Source organism: Acomys minous (assembly GCF_964271855.1).
Source record: "Acomys minous genome assembly, chromosome: 10".
Classification (NCBI taxonomy): Eukaryota; Metazoa; Chordata; class Mammalia; order Rodentia; family Muridae; genus Acomys; species Acomys minous.
Genome location: NC_140491.1, coordinates 99225492 through 99251231, shown reverse-complemented (window position 1 = coordinate 99251231; position 25740 = coordinate 99225492). Strand labels below are relative to the sequence as shown.

The 25740-nt window shown below is 36.9% G+C and overlaps 1 long non-coding RNA gene across 1 annotated transcript; it reads left to right on the top strand.

Annotated features, from left to right (window-relative positions):
- The first annotated feature begins 2244 nt into the window (after positions 1 to 2244).
- Positions 2245 to 25369, top strand: LOC311606693. The gene is made up of 3 exons (XR_014782401.1): positions 2245 to 2266; positions 24793 to 24912; positions 25334 to 25369. It is a non-coding gene; the product is annotated as an uncharacterized lncRNA (long non-coding RNA).
- Positions 25370 to 25740: the final 371 nt, after the last annotated feature.

The following is a 25740-nucleotide window of genomic DNA, read 5'->3' as shown; positions in this document are numbered from 1 at the left end:
CTCCACAGTAGAGAGTGGGATATTACTTTCTCACATACTCTGGTGCCTCACCTTTGACCATGTCCCCTGGATGGGGAGACCTGGTGGCAATCAGAGGAAGGACAGCAGGTTACCAAGAAGAGACTTGATACCCTATGATCATATAGAGGGGGAGGTAATCCCCCTCAGGAACAGTCATAGGGGAGGGGAATAAGGGGAAATTGGGAGGGAGGGAAGAATGGGAGGATACAAGGGATGGGATAACCATTGAGATGTAACAAGAATAAATTAATAAAGGAGAAAAAAAAAGAAAAATAGAAAGCTAAAACTAACAAAATTTTAAATTGGAATCATCAAAAATATTGAAAAATATAAACAATTATTTAAATTTGATAAAAGAAAGTAGTAAGCCTAAAGACTCAAAGATGTCACAAACTCTGAACAAAAGAAAAGTAAACAAAACTTACACTGATAAAATGACTCAGAATAGGCAAAGAAGAATTAATTTTCTCCAGAGATGAAGCACTTACTAGGTTTTCCAATCTCAGTTTGTCAGTCCTAAACACAGGTACACTAAATGAATTTGACAGGTTGTATTTCTACACACACACACACACACACACACACACACACACACACACACACACACACACAGAGAGAGAGAGAGAGAGAGAGAGAGAGAGAGAGAGAGAGAGAGACTAATTAAATAAGATATCATGAATATATAGCACATCCACTCAAAAAAGGGGTTAAGGAGACAAGGAGCTATTTTAAGACATTCCAAAGAAGAAAGGAATTCACTGCTGAAACCTGAATAACACAAAACAACTGAGGAGAAAAATCTTAGAAACATTAAGTAAAGAGGAATTTTAAAATGGTGAATATTTGGGTACGTACAAAAGTGATTGCTTCGCTATTCTAAATAGCAAAAAGGAAATTTATTATTTAAAGCAAGGTTAATGTCTTATTGTCTTTATAATAGATGTTGGAACAAAACGTGTAACAGGAGCATGAATGCTGGCCCAAATTAAAAGTAAGTTACTTGAAGGCAAATCATGGTAAGTCAAAGATATTGGCAATATATACCAAGCAATCATGAAATAACACCTATACAGTTACTAAGCCAATATAGAAGAAAAATTTTAAAATACAAAAATCTTTCAATCCAAAAGAATGTTTAAAATGAGGGCAAAGAATGACAAGTCACTCCAAGTATGAAAGGCATTCAGGACCACACATGATTGGCCCCTTTTAAAAAATGTTTGAGTCAGTTTTCTCATATTTTTGAATTTTATAATTCTCTATTCAACAATAAATCTGTGATAAAGGAAGTCATAGGTCAATCATCAGGTTTTCAGAACCATGATTCAAAATGCATAGAACCTTGAATTACTATGAATGACAAAAATCCTCTCCTACTGAAGTCCATTCTGGGGCCGCTTCTCAACTATCTGGCTGCACAGAAGAAGAGAAATCTGAGGCTCGTTTCCCAGGGTCCATATATAATTGAAGGGTGTAGACATCCTTTGGAGAAGCAGAGTTTCAGCTCCAGAAGTCTTTTTTTAGCTACTTTTTTGTACTTCTCCCTATAGTCACCCTAGGAGGGTGGGGGGAAGGAACTTATATCCCCTGGGCAGGCCCACAGACTCCTTGCCAGCTGTGAGTAACAATGCAATTCCCCACTGCTTGGTGTAAAAGCCAGTTTTCTAGTTAAGATATTTTTTTTGTTACACTATTATGATGGATACGGGTTGGGTTCAGAAATAAATCAGTAATGGGTCAAGACACAAATTAAAGAATAGTATCACAGTCTGCGGAGGAAAGGGACTACAGAGGCAACTGCTGGTTATTCATCTGATTTCCTCCGACCACTTTTTCAACACTCTCATTTATCCTCTCTGGATTTAACACTCATGGTGAATAAATGAATCCATGAGACCGCTGAAACATCTCATCTATTTCGTGGCATTTGCTGTAGACATACTCGCCTAGAATTTTATGAGCTGACGTCCCTTCAATGTGCTTTAGAACCCCTTGTTCTCAGGAGCAGTCACTTCAAACCGCCCTACCTTCTAGGGACTCTTCTCAATTGCTGGCAGGTGGTTACGAGGATGAAAACCCCAGGACAATGCAATCTAGTTAATACGAGGCTAGAGCCATGAGCCCTCACATGAGCTGTCCTAAATTTTAGGCAACAGAATTGATTTGTCCTCCTTGTGTTTTCTTAAAGCAGTGGAGAAGTAACAGAAGGACTGGAGACTGAATGGATTTCAAACCTAGCATACAGGTATGCTGTTTAGTAGTGTTGATGGTGCTATCTGAGAAGGCGGAAATGAGGAAGGAAGTGGGTTTCTACAGAGAGGTAAGGGACCAGGTATTTCATCCGCTAAAAGGAGAATAGTGATATTTTTTCCCCACAAGAACTGTTGCTGACTTCCTTTTCCTTTTTTCCTTTTTTCCCCTTTTTAATAATTAGATTGATGAAGGACATATAGTCATTGAGGGAATACTTGACTCATTGCAGCCAAAGAACGATAGTACTATAACCTGGGTCAGTAGGCTGTTCCCATTTTCCTTGACAAGTACTAGTTTAGACTGGCTCATTGAGCTCAAATTCAACCAGGAAATTTGGGGGAAATACGTATTAGAGGCTATATTTCATTCTTTCAAAAGATGCAAAACATCAAAATCTTCCCTTCACTTACTGAGCCTGAACCCCATTCACAGGAAGAACAGAGATAACCAGGAAGAAATGGAAAAATGTTTTTATTTACTCTGCTCAGAGACTGTTTGGCCTGTGGACTTAGCTCTTTGTGTTGAGCTCTGGGCCCAGTTGAGTAGGATGTCTTTCAGGCTTGTATCAGAAATCATCCTAATTGGTGTACTTTTTCATGCAATTTAGTTCATAAAGAAAAACATGACATAAATTTAGAAGGCAAAGTAACTTAACTAAGGCCGAAAAGATAATTAACAACAAATCCAGGACTAGATAGAAGTCCATTGTGAGCAACTGCATGCTTCAATTCAAAGTACTAGAAATACTGCTCACATATATGATTAGCCCATGACTACCATTGTATCTAAAGAAACTAACATCACCACTACTTCCTGATTCTTTGCTACCCATCTGTTTTCTGAGACTTCTTGAAAAGTCATATTGTCTTTGCAATGATTATCTTCATGGATGATATTCAAAATATTCAATAACTGAGAAGCTAAGAAAGTCGTCCAGTCAGAATATGCAGTGGCTGTCCTCCTAGGCAGGATTCTGGAGGCTTTCATCCACTCTCTTTCTTGAATAAAGACATATCTTGGGACTCTAAGAAAGGAAGTAGGCACCAGGAAACTTCATTAAGGAGAAAAATATAGGTCAATAAATATTTGTAGAAAACAAAACATCATTAGTCTGGTTATAGCACACTGGTTGGCTCTCGTGGCTGTGTTCCACAGATTTATCAGTTATTAATCTTGACTGTGGTTGTCTTATCCTTTACCCCATACAAACTAAGCTCTTTGAGAACAAAGATAAGATGTAACATTTGTTAAGTCTGCTCCATGTCAGCCAAACCCTTAGTGTCTAAGGATTTAGTAATTAATGAATAGTCTTTTCCCAAAATGTTAAGGTATAAATCAAAACAGTCTCGTTTTCTAACCTCATTCATCCGTCCTAAAAATTTTGGTATGTGCTATAAAATCCAGCCATGGAATGGGTTCAAGAGACAAGTAAGGAGAAGATCACTGCTGCTTCATGAAAGACAAAAGGGTAGCCTATTAAAAAATATTTGGACTTTTGTCAACTAAGAATTTCTCTAGAAATCAGCTGTTGTATGAAAGCATAGCTGCTGAACCACAAGGAAGGACTGTTCTATCACCAACAAGCATTACTTCCTGAATAACTCAAAGACATCTTAGATTTTAACCATGGTGTCATGAGTTGATGAGCGCTTATCAGAAGGGGTTGCTTGGTACAATGAGCATGCCTCTCTGCAATTTTAAAAGTGGACTTATACCCACATGTGGTTAATGAGTCTCTCACCTTGCTTAACTGCTTAATGGTGAAGATCTTTTGCCAATATGTCCTTTTTATTGTGTCCTTTGCCTTACAGAAGCTTTTCAGTTTCTTGGGTCCCATTTATTAATTGCTGATCTCAGTGACTGAACTGTTGTTCTGTTCTGGAAGTAGAATCCTGTGCCAATGAATTCAAGGATATTCTCCACTCTTTTCCTAACAGATTTAGTGTATCTGGTTTTACATTGAGGCCTTTGATCCATTTGGACTTGAGTTTTGTGAGGGATGGTAGATATAGATCTATTTTCATTCTTCTACATGCAGACATCCAGTTAGACCCTCACCAGTTATTGAAGATTCTTTTTTCACCCCATTGTTTTGGCTTGTCAAAAATCAAAGGTCTGTAGGTGTATGGGTTTATTCTGAGTCTTCAATTCCATTAATCAACCTGTATATTTTATGTCAATATTATATGTATTTATTACTATTGCTCTGTAATTCATCTTGAGATGAGGAATGATGATATCTTCAGAAGTTCTTTAATTGTACATTGTGTTTTTAACTATATTGTTGCTGTTAAATTGACAGTATGACCTAATAAAGTTTACTATCAGGCCTACAATTATTATTACGATGGTATTTTCTAACCCGCTAGCAATTAGTCAGGACACATATACTTGTTATATTTTAAAATAACTTTAGTTAACCTGCGGCAGGGCAGACATTAATCCTCTAAACTACTTCCCATAGTGGAGCAGGTATGGAAGCTGCACTTTCTAGCTCCAATCCCATGCCATCTGCTTCTAATAATTTCTATCAAGCTCCCTTCCATCCATGATCCCAAATACTAGCAAGTATTATCTTCATCTGGGCCAAGTCTCCATCCACGCTGGCCATGAGCTTCTACTCCACCTAACCCATGATGACACAGCCTTCTTTCCCTCCCTTCTCCTCCGATCTCTCTTCTTCCTCCCAAGAGTCTCTCTGTCTCTCTAAACCTGAGACCCTTAGCCAGGCCTATCTCATTTGCCCTGCCCAGGTGTGATGGCTTTTTATTAATTAGCATCAAAATACATCAGACCATTTTTCCATATGAAACTGAGACTTGTTCTTTTAAGGTCTGTAAAGAATTGTGTTGGACTTGTGATGAAAATTGGGTTGTATCTGTAGGTTGCTTTTGGTAAGATGGCCATTTTTTACTATGTTACTCCTACTTATGCATGAGCATGGGAGATCTTTTCATTTTCTGATATAGTTTTCAATTTCTTTCTTCAAAGACTTGAAGTCCTTGTCATATAGGCCTTTCACTTGCTTGGTTACAGTTACACCAAGATATTTTATATTATTTGTAGCTATGGTGAAGGTTATTGTTTCCCTATTTTCTCTCTCAGCCCATTTATCATTTGTATAGAGGAGGTATACTGATTTTTAAAATTTTATTTTGTATCCAAACAATTTTGCTGAAGGTGTTTATCAGCTATAGGAGTTCTCTGGTAGAATTTTTGGAACCATTCATGTATATTATCAAATCATTTTAGAAGAGCAATCCTTTGACTTCTTCCTTTCCTTTCTATTACTTTGATCACCTTTAGTTGTCTTATCGCTATAGCTAAAACTTCAAGTATTATACTGAATAGATACAAAGAGAGTGGGCAGCTTTGTCTTGTCCCTGGTTTTAACGGAACTGCTTTAAATATCTCTCCATTTAATTAGATATTGGCTATCGCATTACTCTGTATTGCTCTGTATTTTGGTTAGGTATGCATCTTGTATCCCTGATCTCTCCAAGACTTTATCAGGAAGGACTGTTGGATTTTGTCAAAGGCTTTTTCAGCAGCTAATGAGATGATCATTTGCCTGTTTATTTGTTTTGTTTTTCATATTTGTGTGCTTTGTTTCTTGTCTTTCAGTTTGTTTATATGGTTCATTACATTGTCAGATTTTGATATGTTGACCTATACCTGCTTCACTGGGATAGAACCTGCTTGAGATTAATGAATGAAGCCTTTGATGTATTCTTCAATTCAACTGTGAGTGTTTCGTTGAGTATTTTGCATTAATAGTCATAAGTGAAATTGGGAAGTTCTTGTGGAATAAAAACATTATGTCCTGGCACTGGTTTTTTTGTGGGGGAGGGTTGGGAGAATTTTAATGACAGCTTCTATTTCCATATTTGTCTGATCTTGATTTAACTTTGGTAAAAGTTATCTGTCAAGGAAATTGTTCATTTCACTTAGATTTTTCAGTTTTGTGGCATACAGGTTTTTGAAGTAAGACCTGATGGTTTTTTTTTTTTATTTCTTCAATGTCTATTGTTAGGTCCCCTTTTCATTTCTAATTTTAATTTGAATATTCTTCGTCTGCCTTTTAGTTAGTTTGGCTAAAGGTTTGTCTATCTTGGTGATTTTCTCAAAGAAACAACCCTTGCTTTTGTTGATTCTTTGTATTGTGCTCTTTGTTCTAATTTATTGATTTCAGCCTTGAATTTAATTATTTCCTGACATCTACTCCTCTTGTTTGTGTTAGGTTCTTTTTGTTCTAGAGCTTTCAGGTATGCTGCTAAATTACTAACATGAGACCTCTTCAATTTCTTTGTGAAGGCACCTAGTGCTATGAACTTTTCTCTTAGTATTGCTTTCCTTGTGTCCTATGAGTATTTTGTGCATTCATTTTCATTGAATTCTAGAAATTATTTAATTTCTTTATTTTTTCCTTGACCCAGTGGTCATTGAGTAGAGAGTTGGTCAGTTTCCATGAATATTTAGGGTTATTTCTGTTATTGTAGTACAGTTTTAATCCATAGTGGTCTGATAAGAAACAGGGAGTTGTTTTAATTTTTAAAAATCTGTTGAGACTTGCATAGTGGCTGAGTATATGGTCAGTTTTTGTAAAGATTCTATGAGATGCTGAGAAGAAGGTATATCCCTTTGTGTTTGGGTGAAATGTTTTGAAGATATTTGTTAGGTCCTTTTGATCCATAACATATATCAGCTTCATTATTTCTCTGTGTTGTTTCTGTTTGGATGACCTGTCCATTGATGATAGTGGGCTTTTGAAATATCCCACTATTAATGTGTGGAATTCAAGGTGTGATTTATTCTTTAACAATGCTTCATTTACAAATGTGTGTACCCTTGTAATTGAGGCATAGATATTTAGAATTTGATGAATATGAAGTGTCCTTCCCTATATATTTTGATTAATTTTAGTTGAAAGTCTATTTTATTATATGTTAGAATGGCTACTCGTGCTTGCTTCTTTGGTGCCTTTTTGGAAAACTGGTTTTAAGCCCTTTACTCTGAGCTAATGTCTGTCTGTTGCTAAGATGTGTTTCTTGAATGCAGCAGAATGTTGGATCCTGTTTTTACATCAATTCTGTTAGCCTGTGTCTTTTTATTGGGGAATTAGGTCAATTAATGTTGAGATATATTAATTACCAATTATGGTTAATTTCTGTTATTTTGATGTTGTTGTTCATGGTTGTATATGTGTGTGTTTCCTTTCTTTTGGTTTTGCTCATGTGTAATTATTTCTTTTCTGTATGTTCTTGGGTGTAGTTAATCACCTTGGGTTGGAGTTTTCTTTCTAGAATTTTCTGTAGGGCTGGATTTGTTTATAGATATTGTTTAATTTTTCATGAAATATCTTATTTTCAGTGGTTATTGAAAGTTTTGTAAGGAATAGTGGTTGGAGATGACATCTGTAGTCTCTTAGATACTGAAAGACGTCTGCCCAGATCCTTCTTTCTAACATTCAAATCTTTGTTGAGAAGTCGGGTAGAATTCTGATAGATTGGCTTTATATTTTAGGTGTCTTTTTCTTTTCTTTTTTTCCTTTTCCTTTCTTTTTTTAACTCTAAATGTTTACTGCTCTTTATTGCATTAAAATTTTATATATACATTTATATTATTACATGTATATACAGTAAACTACCTATAGCAAGAAGAACCATGACACAATCAGGAACTATATAAATGTTACATTCTTAGTATTTTGGCTATTTGTATTTCACAGCATAGAAAAAAAAATCTTTCCTATCTTGGTGCATCTAAAATTCTGAATGTAAATCAATCTCCACCACATCTTGTCATTATCAGCTTAAAACATCTATCTAGACCTGAAAACATAGTAACCCCTAAACAACTAAGCTTCATTGTAAAACTAAGCTACCTGTCTTCAACTCCATTAGAGACTTGAGAAGGAATAAACTTGATTACTTGAGTATGCTGGGAGTGCAGATTAGTAGCTTCCCGAATGAGTAGATGACAGAGAGAGTTTTCTATCTAAATTGTTACCCAAAACTCTCTATTATGTTGGAGCATGTTCTTCAGACTTCTGGCCCAGTGTATCTAACAGATATATTTGTGAAGCAAGAACTATTGAGAACTTGTTTACTCTGTCTTGGCCGAGGTCAACTCTGCCTGCATCCAAGCTTGCCCTTTTTAACAGAATTCTGTCTGTGGTAGAAATGAGGACATTTTTCTACTCTAATGAGTTATTGTGCACATATAATTCAATTATAATACAAAGTTTACTTCCAATACTTTGAAAGTGCTATTGCAGGCTGTTTAGGATAAATAAGTTATATAAGTTCATTGTTAGCTGATAAAATCATGGTCATGTCAATCACTAGTCTACTTTTATCACAAGAATGATACTTATGATTTTATAAAAAGGAAAAATAGGATAGTTAGATAAAGTCTTCAAAAACCTCAGAGAGATGAAGAATATGGCATTTTAAAATCTTTTTATTATTTTAAAGATTCATTGACAATGAGACAGGTTAACTCCTGGCAACACTCAGCCTACCTCAAAGAGGATGATGAGCATCAAAGAACCTCCTTGTGGAGATGGATTCAAACGTGGCAAACAAGCCACTGGGGGAAATGTCCTCATTATTTGGCTTTTTCCCTTGATGCTTTTAGTATGTTTCTTTGTTCTGTACATTTAGTGTTTTGACTATTATGGGATGGGAGGATTTTCTTTTCTTGTCCAATCTATTTGGTGTTCTGTAAGATTCTTGTATATTTATAGGCATCTCTTTCTTCAGCGTAGGAAATTTCCTTCTATGATTTTGTTAAAAATATTTTCTGGGCCTTTCAGCTGGGAATTATTTTTAAGTTTTGTCTTTTCATAGAGTCTCAGCTTTTCTACATGTTTTCTGTTAGAACCTTTTTAGATTTAATGTTTTCTTTTTCCAATGTATTTCTGTTATCATATCTTCTACACCTGAGATTCTCTCTTCTTTATCTTATATTCGGTTAATGATGATTGTGTCTGCAGTTTTTGTTCTCTTACCTAGGTTTTTAATCTCCAGTATTGTCTCAGTTTGTCTTTCCTTATTGCTTATATTCTATTTTCAGGTCTTGAACAGTTTTGCTCATATTCTTCACCTGCTTGATTGTATTGTCTTGTGTTTCTTTAAATGATTTATTCAGTTCACCTTTAATGGCCTCTATCATCTTAATAAGATTTTATTTAAGGTTGTTTTCTTGTAGTTATGTGTGTTATAATATTCAGGGCTCATACTAATAGGATACCTGGGCTTTGGTGGTGTCATATTGTCCTGGCTGTTGTTGATTGTATTCTTATGCTAGCCTTTAGCCATCTGTTTTTCCCTGGTGCTGACAGATCTCCAGGAATTCAGGTAGAGCTGTGGTCTTGTAAGTGGAACATACAGGGAACATGGTAAAACTCACTACTACAGAGTTGTGGGGGGTGAGGGGACCTGACAAATAGAGGATTGGGGGGCAGGAGTCTCACTTGGTTGTCCCTGGTGCCATCAGGCCCCTGGGAATGCAGACAGAGCTGTGGGCCAGGAAATGGGGCACACAGGAGACAGTAGCCACTTGCCTCTTGATACTAATTGGTGACCTAACTAGATATCTGTGCTATACTCTGAGAATTTTCTCCCAACTATAAAATTACATTCTACATAGTTTTCATATGATGATGACATATGTTACTCCTAGAAACCTTAATATCCCTTTAAATTGCATTGCTAAGTGGCTTCTAACATGAGTGGTCACTTTGGGTCCTTTTTTATTCCCCCAATTGGCTATAAGTAGCAATGGAGGTTATTTTCACTGTTTCAAAATATTTAATATTCACATCAAGGAAACACTACTGTGTTAAGATTTTTCTTTAGTAGTCAAATAGTTGACATACAATTTCACCGGATCAATGTTAGTCATCATAAAGGACATTGACAACCTCAAGCTGAGCACACTGCTAGGGAAGATATGATAAATCATCTACATATAGCATCAATGTTTTATTGGGCTTGTTCCTTATCTGATCGTTTCATTTAGGTTTAGTGTGAGGATTCTTAATGTTTACAATATTCACAGAATCAATGTTCAGCTAACAAAGTATGGATCCAATTAAGTGCATGGCAGCAGTAAACAAAACACAGAAGTCCCTGCTTACTGTCAGTTCCTTGTCCATTACAATGAAGTCTACTAAAAGCACAGGGTTAGTTTTTGCCTTGTAAAGCTATCATCTATATTCTCTGTGACAGGAAAGATGAGGTCTTTCCAACCAAGTATTACTTTTAGCAAATAATTGCATGTTTTGTCAACTTTTCTAATACATACTTCCATGGTTACAAAATAATACAATATAATCTACACTAGAGGGACGCCATAGGAGTAATATAGAACAAATTACTTACAATTGAGTCTATGATTAATGTAGTAGACATTCACTACATTTTAGTTCAGGGTTTGTTCAGTATGGAAGAAGATGCTGCCAGTCAAATTCATTTTACCATTCTGTGTCTCTTGAACTCCATGCTAGCACTCAAAAATGCTTATAGACTTCTGCTATTTGTCAATTCTTCACTCCTTTGGTTCTGTAGTCATTATTATTTTGAGACAAAGAAGAATAAAATTTCATAAGAAAATCAAACATAAAGCAAAAGTTGAAATGTGTCTTCTTAGCATCTTGTAGAAGAACTGTGAAATTCATTTAGCAACATGGCATCTCCATGTGTAAGATGGACGAGTCTAAAGTCAAGACTGACCAAAGCCAGAAAACTGCAAGCTCACAAAGACAAAAGACACACCACCCTTCAAAGCAAACCTCATGAGGTACTGGGTAGTTTTAATTTGTCTTTACTGAGCAAAATTTCATTTGGCTTCAATGGGAAAGGTACTGGTTTGTGAATTTACCTGATACTTTCTTCAACACAAAATCTGATTCCACCACATACAGCACCTGATATTATAGAGTGGGCATGGGAAGGGCCAGCGTGAGATTATCTCCACAGGAGAGAAGTAATGTTCAACTGATGAAAGAGGCCAAATGCAAAGTGCTGGGACTCATCTCTTTTCTCTCACAGCAGTTGGTGAAATACCAGACATAAACATAGTATTCAATAGTTTCTGAGTTGAATGAATGATTTTGTGGATCGAACTGTAATACTTGAGTTATTCCCCCACAAACGCTGGCTGCCCTCTCAGTTTAATTCAATTAATTAAGAACAGGAATTTTGAACTCAAGGCTTGTCTAGAGGCTCTGTGTTATCAGGAATAAATACTATATTAATTGATACATACCAGCCTGTTCTCTTGAATCAGAAGTTCAACTGTGAGACACTTGGTTTCCCTAACAAACTTTCTTTGACAAACTTTTGATAGAGAGCTCTATTTTCCTACCCTATATACCAAAGACACAATCAACAATAGGCATTACAAGGATTTCTTTGAAATTATTTCTTGGAACTGTGTTGCGTCAATTTTTTTTTCTGTGTGTGTGATCTTAATGTTCAACTCATATCCAAAGTTTGCAGCTATTTGACTTATTCTAACGAAGCCAGATTTTTCACCATGACATATCATAAATTGCTTGCTACTTTTAAAAGTCATGTAAGTAACTTCTTGCAACTGATGTAGACTAATACTGCTATCCACAATGGGTCACAATTAAGTATAAGTATCAATGAGATATATATCATCTACAATGCAACTGTGAGAGGCGTGGCATTCCGGTGAATGAAAGTTCTCTATAGCAGAGAACATACTAGATGCTTCCTAGGCTTCACATAATTCCAATAATTTCTATCAGAACATTTAGCACTCTGAGAAATCAAGAGAAACTTGAGAGTTTTGGTAGAATAAAATAGAATCAAGTATCAAAATTACTTCACATCATAAAGGAATGAGTGTGGGTAGATAGCTAACTTTAGCTATCTCTAAATACTGTAGCTAGCATATGTGGCTAACAGATCTTGTTTATTGTGATTTTGTACCACCGTGATGTAACTTCCACATGACAAATGCCATTTTTCTTCCCACTCCTATATCCACAGTGCTAAGAATAATCTGTGGCTTTAAATTGGTGTTCATATGGACATTTTAGATGAATAAATAACAGTGAAATGATTTTTAAAAACAAAAAATGCTTCATTTTCTTTTGTCATAATAATAAAGCTGGTCAAAAGCTACTTCAGTCAAACCCTTTAGCCTTTCAGCCTTGTAAGAACTTTGAAGTAAAAGAGTAAAATAAAAACACTAGAAAACCGTTCTTCTCTCAAAAATATGTAAGAGGAAAAATGAATGAATGTAGAGTAAGCTTGATTTTCATTTTTCACAAGGCTTTCAGGTGTTTTCTTGCCTTCATTCAGTTTTTTTTACATGGTACAGTTCAAAGTCACTCAGTAAAGTCTCAAATGTTGAAGATCGCTTGCAATTCCATTTTCAGTTGTCACAAAGGGGAGTGCCACTCTAGCAGGAAGCGGGTAGAGGGAGCCACGATGTCAGCAGCAAGTAAAGCCATGGACTAAAGACTGATGTAAGAACACACTGACTTCAGGTTGCATATTAGTGCTGGTGAGTGGTACATTTATGAGTCAGAGGCTGTAAAATGAGGCTCAGCCTGCTCATTGCCCTGCACCTTCTCTTAACCAGACTTCTCCAGAGATACACACTTAACAGGTGATATGTAGACAACAAGAGCCATAATATAAAGAGGTGCCTCATGCAGTTTTAGAGACTACAGCATCGAAGACAGGAGCACAATCAGCTAGAGACAGACCCTACTTAATGAGATACACTGCTAAGTCCAACCCTATTCCCCAAAAGAAAAATCTCTTCTCATCTATGAAGGGTCTCTGTCTTTTTTGGTTAGTCTTTACTGTAAATTAATCAGGTGAGACTCACTCTTTTCAGACAGTGCAATCTGGGCTGTAGTTTTCCACAGTTGGTTGTTTGCCTAAACCCTCTGAGTACTATTACAAGCATTGTGTAGGCCTGGTGATGCACACCTTCAATCCCACAAGTCAGGAGGTGAAGGCAAGCAAGTCAGAAGCTCATGGTCATCCATGACAAAGTCCCCAAAATATAAAATGCTCAGCTAATCTAGAAGTAACTTATCATAAGCAACATTACATTATTCAACCAAATATTTGGATATTGGGTGGTCCAATCAAAATGGTAAAAAAAATTAAGATTCTCATAACTCTCATTTTTGGAAAAGATAAACTATCATATTCAGATAAATAAATACCATGATGACTATTTTAATAATAACAATTATATTATTCAAAAACAAAACAATAAGTATCTGCTAAAGATGAGAGGGGTAATACTAGGCCATTTACAAATTTTCTTTAGAGCCCATTTCTATTTTTTTTCTGTTGGCTGTGGCAGAAACACATGAAAAAAGCAACTTAAGGTATAAAATGTTTGTTTTTGACTCATAGTGTCAGAAGGGCTACAGTCCGACATGGTGGGAAAGTGTGATAGCTGGAGTGTCTAACTTTGACCAACTGAGTATGAGGTGATGATCGTGTGTGTCCACACTTGGGAGGCAGACAGATAGATGTGAAGGCTGGTGCTCACCCCATTCTAGTGGTTCCCAGTTAACTCAGCCCCGGAACCCAGTCTAATCAACAATGCTGCCCATGTCAGGCTTGATAATCTAGCCTCTCTTCTGTAGAAATGCCCACACAGATGTTTCCAAACATGTATCTCCTGGGTGATTCTATAATCTAGTCAAGCTGACGATAAAGAATAACCATCCCATCATGAGCAGAGAACTGTTTCCTCTCTTTCCTTCTCCTTTTTTATTTTTTTTAATGTAGGAAGTTATTACACTCTGCGGAATGGTACAGGAAAAAAAAACCCAAAACAAAACAGATCACATTCATAGTCAGGCTGATCTTATTATTCTAATCACAGTAAAATTGAATCCATTAATTTCTTATGTGTATCTTTGCTCATGTTTCTCTCATATTATGTTAATGAAGTTCATTGTATCATAGGCACAATTGTTTTATTGCAAAGAATCTGTAAAAATTATTGTTGATTATTTTGAAGTGCATCAGCTAAAACTGAAAAGAAAGCAAAATGCTAATATACTCTATGTCTCAAAATATTTCTATTATGGAGAAAATTGTTTTTATTTAGGTGGTAGTAGGTTTCTGTGCTCTTTTTGGCAATATGTCTGGAATGTTTGATAAGTCATAAAAAGTAATTTCCCTAAAGAATGGGTCATCATTTTTGGACCAAAGCTTTATTTACACTTAGTTGCATATGTAGTAATAACAGTTTTATTGGTTCAAAGAAACAGATTCTTTGAAAACATAGTAAAATATAACTCAGCCATACCCCAAGCTTTTGTGTAGCTTCCTAGTTTTGAAATCAGTTTTCTTCTTTTTTATTAGGAAGCTTGCTGTTGCTATGCGTTGCTATCTTAATAATTGCTGTTAAGCTGAGTTTATGTCAGAGACAGCAGAGACCAATTCATCCAAGGCCCCATTCCACGTTCAAAACACCTTCCATACTATCTCAAAGTCAGTCATCACTTCGAGCATCCTTTCCTGACTTCCAGCTCCGTTCCATAGGGGCCTCCTTTCTACTGAAAGCACTCAACTAGTGCTTTCTGTTGTCTTTGATTATTTCTTTTATTTTATATTTGCTTACATTTCTTCTTCTTCTTCTGCTTCAAGAAGATAGGTTGATATTTGCTTGGGCTTGGGAAAAGATCTGACAAGAACTTCAGAAGCCTTTTATCTTCCTATTCCACAAGGCTTATGAGTTTAAAATTGAAATTAAGACCTGGAAGGGCATGATGAAACACATTTCCTTGTAATAAACAAAGATTTCCCAGAACCCAGAGAGGAGAAGGAGAACAACACTGTGGCTGCCAATAAGAGAGGAGATGAGGAGGGAGAAGTGGCCTCGGTTGGAACGAGTTACTGCTATCACAACCTCAAAGCAAAAAGTAAGTGGCAAAATCTATTACAGATTATTAAGAAAAAATGACTTTGGCACACCTGAGTGTGGACTGAGTTTTGTTCTCCTACTATTCACATGGAGTTTCCACTTACAGCACAGTTCCCTTTTTGAATGTAGCACATTTTATCAATGTCCATGAACTTTGGCTAGCACACTGAAGGCAGACTGACAATCATCACAAGGGTGTGATTTACGAGTGGAGGTCTCCCCGCATCTATCTTCTTCTGGTCCCTGTGCCTCATTTAATGCAGCCAGAGTCAGTTTTTCTTTGGCAGCCACGTCACACTAATGGTAAACACTACAGACAACCAAACCACATAATTTTTTTTTCATTCAGGTCACTATTAAAATTATAGCTTCGCAGACTTCTACCAATTTTTGCCTTACTCATAAATATTAATTAATTATGTAAATTTTAAAATGTAAATCTCCCTTAAAATGTTGTTCTAACTCAGCTCTTGAGTTTGGATAAGTTGTGCTTTCATCATTAAGCCCTATGAAACCTTTTCCCATTTTAGCTAATATTATAATTTTCCATTATTCCCGAATGCCTACTCTTTTAGCTTCCTGGCAGCATCTACTCAAATGCAAGTTCTTTGATATTTCACAACACATAATTATTTGTGAATAGAAAAGGGTGAGGTCTTTTATGTCCACATGTTTAACAAATGGGAGTCTGTGCAACTTTATACATTTAAATGTACCATATATGGCTCTCAGATTTTAGGGATGCTTGATGTGGTGGGGAGTGTATGTTCTACCCACTTGACGGCAATTGGAAATATGCTTAAGGGCATCAGAAGTTCTTCACCAAAGTCAGAGTGGAGCTATTGTCCTCAACCCTTCGTTTTTAGCAGCCCATTGGTTTCAAGTCCACCAAAGGTATCATCTTCCAGCCTGTGGTCCATGAGGCGCTGTGAGGGGAGGGGGTGTGTAAGAATCTGAGTGCTTTCTAAGTGGAGATACAGAGCACAGAAAAAATTAAATAATTTGTAGAACATATTCTCCAAGTTGAATACAGTTCTTCTAGATGTAAGAGTCCTTAGGAGAAATTTCTGTTTATGTTCCCAAGAGACTTTTTCATGTGTCCTGTAAGCACAGAAACCCATTTAACTACCTTAAAAATATATGCCAGTCAAAACATAGCAGAGTTAGGAAGAATCCACAAAGAAAGCCTGTGTGGAGACACTGGTGTTCCTCTGCTTCCTTGGCTGCCTCAAGCTCTGTTGAGGTGACTCAATATACCCTAGTGACTTCTTTTTCCTCTTTGTCTGTGGGCTATGTATTTGATTGCATTCTTTTTGCCTTGTTTCTTCCTCTATCACAGTTGGCCACAAGATAAATTACTGAGTTCAAGGTTTTCCTGGTTATTCTGACCATACCTTTAACCATCCCTGCATGCTCACATGGACACGAACATCACAGGGTATGACCAATGTGATCTTGCTTCAATGCAGCAAGTTCTCTGGCATTTTCTTTGTATAAAAGGAATTATTTTCCTCCCTGTTTCAGTTGTTGTCTTAGAGGCTTACTGCCTCTGTCTGCTACCCTAGGCTTAGTCCTTGAATCTTCCAGCCTCTGTTCAATTTAACCTAGACCTAGAATGTTTTCAGCCTCTGAGAATTACTGCTTAATAAGCTCACCCATACGTGTTCTTTCTGAGCTCTAAGTTGGCTGGTTCAACTCAGCTGTTCTGGCTTAAATGCCTCTCTCAGCTAACTTATTCAATCTGGCTTCTCTCTCAGACTCTGAATTGCTCTGCTTGGCTTCAAACTTACTCCAGCAATCTTTTCTAATCTTCTTCTCATTATCTACCTTGTACCATCTTCACCCCTGTTCTTTATCTGCAACACGCCTCTCTATTACTGTTGAGGTAAAACTGCCTCCTCTCCCTCTCAGCATTGTCCCTGAAGTAGCGTCCTTTCCTCTCTCCTCTTTTCTAAAAACATTTTTTATTTTTACAGATAATTTATATTATTACACACATATAAACTAAACTACATACAGAAAGAAGAACCATGAAACAATCAAGAATTATAAAAATGTTACATTCATAATGTCTTGGGTATTTGTATTTGGCAACCTGGAAGAAAATATCTTTCCTATCTTGGTGAGTCTAAAGTTCTGAATATAAATAAATGTCTATCGTATCTCATCTCTGTCAACTTAAAACATCTATCTAGACCTACAAATATCTTAAACCCTAAACAACTAAACTACCTGGTCTTCAACTCCATTAGAGACTTGAGAATGAATAAAGTTGATTACCTGAGTATGCCAGGACTGCAGGTTAGTAGCTTTCCAAATGAGAAGATGACCGAGACTATATGAATAGTCATCCGAAACTCTCTATAACATTGGAGCATCAACTTCAGCCTTCACGCTCAGTATGTATGACAGACATATTTGTGAGGCAGGAACTGTTGAGGACTTGCTTACCCTGTCTTGGCAGAGTTTGGCAGTCAACTCTGCCTGCATCCAAGCTTACCAAATTTGGGGCTGAATTCTGTCCATGGTGGAAATAAAGACATTTTCCTCAGTGGCTTGTTTGGCACATTTGAAGCCCTCTCCATAAGGAGGTTCTTTGATGCTCATCATCTTCTTTGAGGGAGGCTTGAGGAAGAAAGACCTCATTTCATCTTATGCTTTCAGGTTAAAGTATATCACTGAAGAAATTCAGGCTAGGAACTCAAGGAAGAGATGACCTTGACGTAGGAGCTGATGTAGAGACCATGGAAGGATGTATTGCTTACTGCCTTGCTCCACATGATTTTAGCAGTCTGCCTTCTTTTTGCACCCAGGACCACTAGCCAGGGGTAGCACCATTTGCAGTGAGCAGGCACTTCGCATATAAATCAATAAAATATGACACAGACTTGCCTACAGGCCAATTGGTGCAAGCATTTTCTCAATTGAGTATCAGTTTTCCTCTTCTCTAGCCTGTATGAGGTTGAAAAAAAAAAAAAGACCAACCAGCGTGAGAACTTTGCAAGTATTTCATCCTGTTCTACATGTTTCTGCACTAGGCTGTTTCTTTTCGCTGCATACAATTTTATGGCTCTGGACACTTCTTCCTGCTGCTGTTGCTTCTGTTGTCTATACTTGTGCAGTCAACAAACCTTCCCTGATCAATATCTTACAGAATTTCTCTATTGTTTCGTGTATGAAATCAATAGTGTTGGATTTTATATTTGCTTTGTCTGTTTTGCATAGAGATTTGTAAGCGGGGAAAACATGGATCCTAGTCACTTTCATTAAACTGTGTTTGTATATGTGTATGTATGTTTCCTCGAAACACAAATAGGTGATAATTTCTTATACAGCTTAATGCTACCCTTTACAAAAGGTGGCAATATGTGGTATGGTTCCCTCCCACTGCCCTCTGATGCCTTGCCTGGACTTCTCCTTCCAGGTTTGTTTTGCTGCTTGATTTGCTACCATTTTTGTAGTGTATTTTGAAGTCAGGCAATAAATGATTTCAGTTTTGTTTCATTTGCTCTGTATTTTTTTCCACTGGGGTCTTTTATGGTCCATACAAATCTTACGGTATGGTTTTCTTTTACCATGCCATTGTTATTTTAATAAGCATTGCATTGGATATGTAAGCTGTTTTGGGTAATACAGACTTCTACAATATCAGTTTTCTTCTTCCATGAATATAGGGTGTTCGTTCTCTCTCTCTCTCTCTCTCTCTCTCTCTCTCTCTCTCTCTCTCTCTCTCTCTCTCTCTCTCTCTCCATGCCAGTTTCTGTTGTTGGTGTTATGTTGTTCATCCCAGAAATACTTCAGGTCCACAGTTAATTGAACTGTACTCATTTCATTCTAATTTTGTTGATATTAGTAATAGGACTGTTTTCTTAATTTCTTTGTCAGCTGTTTGGCTATTGGTATACACAAATGCCAATGATGGGCCACAGAGATGGTTCAGAGGAAAAAGAACTTGCCATAAAAGCATACGGAACTAAGATCAATTTTCCAAAATTCCTATAAAGCCAGATGCAGTAACCATGGTTTGTTTTCCTCTGATAAGATGGGAGTGAATGGCAGAAGAATTCCTGCGAGGTCTCTGGCCACTTAGCCTGGCATAAACAACACAGATCAGGAACAAAAAGGAAACTTTGCCTCAAAATAATATATACGGTGATGACCAACACCTGAGTCTGTAATCTGACCTCCACACATGCCACTTCCTCATAGCATATACATGCCCATATACAGTTACACAAACACATATCATGTATGCGCAGACACATGTACATTATACGTATAAGAATTTTACATGTAATAAAAGGAAAGCTACTCACAATTTTATACTAATTTGTTTTCAGCAACCTTCTGAATTTATTTATCAGTTTAAAATATATCGGTGCAATCATTTATCTATGTACAAAATTATGGAGAGTCCCTGTAGCTCTCTTGATTTCCTGATTGTTTTGGGTACCACATGTTGCTTTCTTCCTTCCTTACCTTTCTTTGTATTTTGGTGGGTTTCTGTGTTGATGGTGTTTGATCTGTCTCCATTTCTCTTTCATGCATTTACTCTGCTCTCAAGTTTTCACTCTTTCATGGGAAGGTATTTCATCCATTCATTTTAATGTAGGTCTCCTTTAAGTATTTCTTAAAATTCATTCAATTTACATCCCGATTGTAGCCCCCTCACTTGTTCCCTCCCAATCCCACCCTTTCTTCCTCATACCTCTCTCTCCCTCCCTAGTCCTCAGAAAGGGGAGCCCTCCTCCCCTAATATTTGACCTCAGCCTATCAAGTCTCATCTGGACTGCCTTTTTCCTCTTCCTCTGTGGCCAGAGGGAAGTGATCAGGGTGTGGGAGGCCAGAGTCCATGTCAGAGGTAGCCCCTATTCTCCATATTAAGGGACCCACAAGGAGACTGTGTTGCCTATCTACCACAACTGAGCAGAGGGTCTGGGTCCACACCATGCATGGTCCTTGGTTGGTGCATCAGTCTCTCCAGCATCCTCTCCTCCTCCTCTAACTGGATTTATTGGCTCCATTGGTCTCCTCGTGCAGCTCCTGACCCTTTGGGTTCCTCTATCCCCCAACTCTTCCGTAAGACACCCTGGGCTCCAGCTAGGAGTTTGGTTGTATCTCAGTATCTGATTGGGTCTTCTGCAGGGTGGAGTCTTTTCTGCTCCTTTTCTTCAACTGCTTCGGGGGTCTATTGTATTTGCCCTTCTGAATGAGAATTAATAGGCATTTCTTATAGGGTTGATCTGCTGATAACTAAATCTCTGTTTTTTCTGATCTCAAATTTCTCCTTCATTTCATAAGAGTAGTTTTTCAGGGTGCAGTAATCACAGTTGCGATAAGTTCTTTCATAACTTTGAATATACCACCATAACCTCGTTAGGTCCACAAGGTTTCTGCTGGAAACTTTTTTCTTAGTCTTTTAGTTGTTTCCTTGTTGTGATTTAGTATATTTCTCTTACCTGTTTTTAGAATTCCATTTTGTCTTGTACATTTACATTTTACTAATAATGTATCTTAAACAGATGCTCTTGTAAAATATATTGAAAGTCCTTTGGTCTTACTATATTTGCAAGCCCGTGGCTTTAAAAAAAATGCTGTAAGCTCTCAGGGAGGAGTTTGTTGAGCTCTTTTTCTGTGTCTTTTCTCTTCTGTGCCTTGTCTTTTTGGAATGGATGAAATATCTGACCCCAAAGGCTTTGACTGGTTTCTCATTTTTTCATTTATCTTTTTTTGTTCAATCTCATAACACTTCCCTTCAAGCCCAGCAACTCTTCAGCCTCATTCATGTGTCTGTGAATGGTCTCCATGGTGCTTGTATCTAAGTTATACTTTGTGCTATCACCATGATTTTTATTAGTTAATTTTTTTGTGTGTGTCTCTATCTCTTTTCTAAGTTCCTTGCCCATACCATGAATTGTCTCCTTTGTTTCATTGAATTTTCTATTTTCCCTGGACTCTTACTAAGTTTCTTTAAAAAGATCATTGACTTAAATGCTTAACCAAAAGTTTCACCAATCTGATTGTAGCATTTGGGTCTATTCCTAGAATGTTTCTTTGGCGGAGCTTAACTCGTTTGTGCTTCTTTTGTGCCTGCATTGTTGGAGTTTCTGTACCTAGTGAGTCACTTACCTCAGCCAATTTTGTGAGGCGGATTCTGTGGTAAAAGACTTTTCTTCTACTTGTTCCTAGATGTTGTCTGTATAATCATTATTGACTTTGCTTCTGCATGGGCAATTTAGCTATATTCAGTGTGGGCTACATCTGCAGGTTTCTCTATGCACCAGACTTCAGGGCTTAGAGGACTGATTTACAGGGGCAACACCCACCTTTGGGTGTGTGATAACTATCGGTTTCCATAGATTGACAGAGGACAGGTCAACATTGTGGTCCCAAATGGTGTGGCACTACAAATGGATGAGTAGAGCCTTATGTCTACTTCCTACATTAATGGGTTTAACTTTGGTGATGTTCTTTATAGAAAATTCTTTGTACCCATCAAGCCATGTATACCACATAGAGACAAAATATTTTGTTTTCTTTAAAATGTCAACTATCTCTCCTCTCACTTTCTCTATATCCAATTTAAAATATCAAAAATGCACATAGCCGTCAGATTGGTGAGAAGACCAGCAAGAGAGTCAATGAACAATGAACAATCGTTCTGATCTGCCATTATAACAGCATGTAAGAGTTGCTGTTAGCTTATTACATAGACATTTGCACATGTTTTATCCTATGTAGATTGATTTTAGCTTCAAGGGAGACCAAATTTAAAAAAAACAAAAGATTTATGTAGATAGTAAAAAAATGTATCTGTGTGACAATAGTAGTTACTACTTGAATTAACATGCCCTCTCTCTGTGCCAATATTGTTCCACCATTCCAAATATGTTCAGTGTTTTTCTGCTTCATCGGTTTTTTTTGGAAGTAAAATTATGAATTAAAGGCATCAAAGGTAATGTTTTGGTCTACATATCCCAGTGCAAAACGATTTTACAATCAATGTAATTAACATTTCAATTATCATTTTGCTTTTAGCCATGAGAATAGTTGTCTACACTTAGCAAATATCAACTATTCTAAGAAAAAGATTATCATTATTGATGCTCATTCTCAGGCTGAAATTTACATTTCAAAAAAATACTCATGTTACAAATGAAATTTTATGCCTTTGACCAGTATCACCTGTTTCTCTTACATTTAAACCTCTAAAAAATCATGATTGCAAACTAAGTTTCTGAAAATTTGACATTTTTTCCAAACACAGGAGGCATAAAAGGTTAATTGTCTTTCTTATCTTTGCCTATTTGACCTTCCAGAATGTCTTCCAAGTCCATTTATGTGATCCCAGAGGGGAAACTTTCCTTTTCAGTGCCCTGTTATATTCCATTATTTGTGTATTTCATATGAATAATATTCAGGAATTTAATTTATAAGTATTTACATAGTAGTTTTAATCATATATATGTATATATCACATTTACTTCATCTCCACATGTAGTGATAGATATTACATACTTCTGTAATGAATAGTGAACTCTAGCCATCTTTTCAATTTGGTGATTTAATTTGTATCTAAACCCAAAGTTGCAACTGATATTCACACACTACTTGTAATTTAGAACAACACTGAGGTTTGTGTAAGAAGAACAAGTTCATTTACAAATACGTAGCTGGTTCAAATAAAATTATCTTTATCTTTCAAACTAGAAGTTAAGAATATCAAACTTCTTTTATTCTTATTTTTCCAGTTCCATTCCTTTAACTCTACACCTCTCCCTATTCATAATGTGTGTTGAATTTTATATTTAGCTTCTGTTTAACAAGCATCATCGATGGCTTTGCCATGTGTTAGGTACTGCCCGCCATCTGGGAAGATCTCAGTCAACCAAAGAGACAAACTGTTGATCTCTTTGTAGAATTTACATTTTACTACGAGAAGTAGCACCTTCATGAAGAACAACAGTAAACTGAGTTATTGGGTGTGATGAAGAAGAGAAAAGGAAGCAGGGAGTAAAAATTCACATCTTTAACTGACATGGTCAGAAAGTCATTTTAGAGGTCACATTGGAGGATGGGGCAGAAAAAGATGAGGAAGTGAGTCACACCAGAGCTGGAGAAAGAATGTGCCAAGCAAAGGAAATAGGTATGGGAGGGCCGCAGGCTGGAATGTGTCTGGTATGTGACAGAAACAGCAATGATTCCAGCATAGCCAAAGTTGTTGAGATGAGTAACTCAGAGCTGTAGATGCCTAGAATGACTTTGGATTCACTGGTGAGGAGATGCGTGAATTAGGGTACTTTTAAGCAGGGGGTTGTGGGTATCACGGAAGTCACAATTTTCAGGAGTTTTTTTCCCCAAAATATGAGCCCCCCAAAAATCTTAATTTTTAGTGAGATCTAAAGCACATCTACCAAGGCTAGCATAAAATGCATGTAGAACAATAATATTTTCACAGCTCTTGTATTTAAATCATAGTATTGTAAGGGGAAATCTAAGCTAAAGACAGGAAATCCTGCTTAATTTTAAACTGTAAGAGGGACTAAGTAATAATATGTAGAACTGATAATGGTATATTAATATCATATAGTGAGAGATTACTTGAAATGAATACAGCATCCTATATCAAAATAACAGATTAAAACTTGACTCTGGGAGTGCTATCTGCCACACCTTTGTGCCCCCGAGGGCAAAGAATGACCCCGTGTAGAGTTAGTTTTCAGTAAATATTACTTCTCTTCTTTCTCCTTCCTACTTGATAGCAATGTCATATTTTAGCTTGAATATTGGAACAGCAGGTGACACAAAGTAGACCTGAAGGTTCATGTGTTGGCGACTTGGTCCCCAGATGGTGCTGCTATTACAAGGGTCATGGGTGATGGCGTCATGAGGTGCTAATCTCATCACTGATGGGATGTTAGAAGGTAAGCCTGTTTAAGGAAGCAAGTCACTGGGTCTATGTCTTTGCAGGGAATAACCTCTACATGACCCATGTCCATTGCTCTCCAGGCTTGGAAACCACCAGGTGTACAATGTACCCTGCCATGCCTGCTACCATGATGTCCCACAACACCAGACCAAATCAAACTTCCTTCCTTAAATCAAATATAAGAATTCACCATCATACACAGATACTTCAAAGCATATATTTTACATGGCATTAAAACCAAGCATGTACACTGAGAGTAAAATTTAAAAGTTGTGTCTGTAGCTGATGACAATGAGTCATATGAGTAAAAAAAAAAAATGAAAAAAAATTTTTTTCTTATAAATTCAAGTCTAGATAAACACATGAATGCCATAATGTAAAATATGAGAAAGTTGTTAAAATCAAAATGAAGTGGCTAATTAAAAAAAATTAAAACATGGACTTTCATTCTTAGAAAAAGAAACTAAAAAATGCTACAGTTCAAAGATTTTTAACAACTGTTAAGTGACTGTGTCAAGGGGTTACCAGCATTATCCCCCTGGAAATGTTAAAATAAATATAACTCTAAACCAATTTTCTTGAGCAATATGCACATATTAGAAGTTTAATCTATACCTCTTCTGCTTTATGTTTGTTCCTTATTAAAGTGTTCTGCCAAAGTACCTTGATTCCACATGTTGAGAGGTGAAATCTAGAGGAGCAAGTCGCATACTAATTGACATCACCTGCCTTTTCTAAGCTCATAACATCATTGTCAGATGCACTCGGTAAGTCATTATTTCCACTGTGGTAAGACTTAGTTAAAATGGGATCACACAGGGGGAAGAGAGAAATTAATCCATCGGTGCTCCACAGTCCACACTGAATCGAAGTGAATCAAACACAAGTAGAATAGGTTGGGAAGGGTCATCTCTTGACTGTTTGTTTTCCTTAGAAGATTTGTGGTTTGCTCATTCATAAATACACTTAGGAATGTAAAAAGAAAAAAAATGCACACTTCCCTGTGGGCCATAGAATGTCTGATGGAAAAAATACGTACAGAGAAAGTGGAGCTGACTGAATAGGAGGCACCTCTCTGTGAGAAGGGTGTTAGAGGACAAGAAATCACTGGGCTACAACAGTCATATGATGAGCGAATAAAGATCTTGGTGTTTGCTGATGTTTGCTCTCCTTACTTCATCTTTTAAGCAATAATACTTCATCGGAAGGACACAGTGACTGCCTTCCTGTTGACGCATTTTCACATTTCATGGTAAATGAATGGAAGAACTAAAAAAGAAAGCAAGAAGCTGCCTTTTGATGAGATTAGGGAGGGGAATCTGAGTCTTCCCCGAAGTGAGGGCAGACCTTTGTTTTAATTGCTCATCTACGATGCCTTCCCGTGACTTTGCCATTTTCTATCTAGAAGAAGAAAGAATTGTGTAGCTGAAGTAATTTATCTTGTTCACTCAAAATTTGAAACAAATCTGCTTTAATGTGTGGGTAAGAACTGTGAGGCACAGAAGAATTTATAGAGAGGGTGTAGGGGAAGGGTCAGAAATAATGTGTGTGGTTGGATGTAATATGTCTCTCTAAAAGTTAAAAGTTTGGTCTTC